Source organism: Dendroctonus ponderosae, unplaced genomic scaffold (genome assembly GCF_020466585.1).
Source record: "Dendroctonus ponderosae isolate FM_Combo_2020 unplaced genomic scaffold, Dpon_F_20191213v2 Dpon_F_20191213_6, whole genome shotgun sequence".
In the NCBI taxonomy this organism is placed as follows: domain Eukaryota; kingdom Metazoa; phylum Arthropoda; class Insecta; order Coleoptera; family Curculionidae; genus Dendroctonus; species Dendroctonus ponderosae.
Genome location: NW_026018814.1, coordinates 10,303,936 through 10,306,101, shown reverse-complemented (window position 1 = coordinate 10,306,101; position 2,166 = coordinate 10,303,936).

Below are 2,166 nucleotides of genomic sequence, written 5' to 3'. Positions count from 1 at the left end.
GAATTTATATTAAGCACATTAGTCATTCATTGTTTTTCTTTTTCGAAGTTGGAATCTATTTGTGCAGGGTGGAAAACTTTATGAAGACGTAATTATACAGGGTTATCAATTTCATGCTTGGGAAATAAAGTAAAAAAAAACACACAAAATATTCAGATGCAGACGAAAATTTTAATTCAATATAAAGATTAAACCTGAAAAAAAGTGAAAAACACTATCATTTAAATGTCCTCCAGGGGACCTCCTACAAGCCTCAATCCTTTTGAGGTAATTTTGAATGACTGTTCGGCACATTACTGGTAATATCTCGGTGACAACTTCGAGGATATTGGCTTCCAGTTGCTCAAGAGCTTGAGGATTGTTGGCGTAATCACGATCTTTCGATCTTGCGACTAATTTACATTACTCTATCTCGCAATTACACGTCCTGGAAATTTCTCTTACAATAGGGCTCTAACTGCCATGCATCCCGCTGGACCCACATCTCTTCCAGATCATAGTCCCCAATTTATCTCCAAAAATAATCGGTTAACATGCGTCCATAGCGCTCAGAATTGACTGTTATGGCTCTTCCTTGATCGTTTTCAAAAAAATACGGGCCAATAACACCGGACCATAATGCACACCATACGGTCACTTTTTCAGGATGCAAAAGCCTTTCTGCGATCACCTGAAGGTTTTGAGAGCCCCATACACGGCCGTTCTGTTTATTCACGTAACTGCCGAGCGAAAAATGACCCTCATCGCTGAAGAAAATTCGGTTCGAAAAATCATCATCAACGGCTTATTGTTCAATCACCCAAATTGTGTATGTTTTGTGTTACTCATGGTCTTCAGGCTTAAGTTTTTGAGTCAGTTGGACTTTGTACGGATGGAGCTTCAAATCCAATTGGGAAATTCGCCATAATGAGCCAGCAGTAAGACAAGCCCAAATGTTGAGCACGTCGGGGAATCGACGAATTCGTGTCTTCTTCCACACTTTGAGGAAGAACAGCAATACTTTCAGTTGAACGAATGTTGCAATGATGCACAGGCCTTACAATATCAGTAACCGATCCAGTCTGTTCAAATTTTTCTACTGTTTGGAAATTGTTTGCTCTGTGGGTCGATTGTGTCGACTGTAATCTGCTGGAAAGCCCTAAACGTTGATACAGCAGAATCACCATTTTTATAGCAACATTTAATAATTTTTACGAGTTCTTCGACAGTTAAACAATCCATATTCCAAAATGGCAAACCTTCGACTAAAACAAAAACGCTTCGGATGGCGTTTGCCTTTGACCGATATCAAATAGCAAGTTTTTACTTTCCCAACCTCGAATGGGATAACCCGTTACGTATTAAATGTAATTGTTCTAGGGAAATTCTCTCTTGTTTTCATAAGTCTCCTTAATACACTGAATGCAAATGTATAAATGATAAACAAACTATTTCTCAACCAGTCCTCAATTTTCTGGATCCTCATATCGATAGTAAATTTTCCCTCTACAAGCTACATAATGTTGATATATTAGATCCAGTCAATGTTGGTTTGCGTAGCGGTTTCTGACCAATTCCTTTGATCTTTTACTATTGTGGTTCGGCACAAACGATTTGGTTACACTGATGTTGTGTAGTATGACATCGATGAGGTTTTTTTTCTCAACTGTTTTTTCTGGCGGCCGTTCCGTTGTGCTTGTCTTTGGCTGAAATTTCCGAATGCTTAATAAATTAGTCGCTTTTTGACAGGCGACAGGCCTGGCATTCGGTGTACTGCAGCCAAATTTCGTCTGTAATCTTATTAATCGATTTGCTTAAGTGGACAAGTTTTCAAACTAAATGTATTCTACTTAGGTTTTAGTGCGGTATCGTTTATTTGAAGAGCTGCTTTTTAGCGGACATTTGCAGTTTTGCTTAATTAACAGATCATTAAGCTTTAAAAGCACAGAGGTCATGAGCAGATTAAAAAATCATTATCGAAATGGAATATTAAAGTTATGTCGATTAAGTTTATCTTTGTAGGTACCTTCGTATAACGTGGCTCAGCTTGTACCTACTTTAAATTTTATCTGATTATTTCATTGGATTGGACCTGGTGATTCTTAAAGAATATTCCGCCATTTCGCTTATTTGGTCGTTGTGAAATATAATTTAATAAATCGCAGGCTATAGACTTTACGTCCTTTA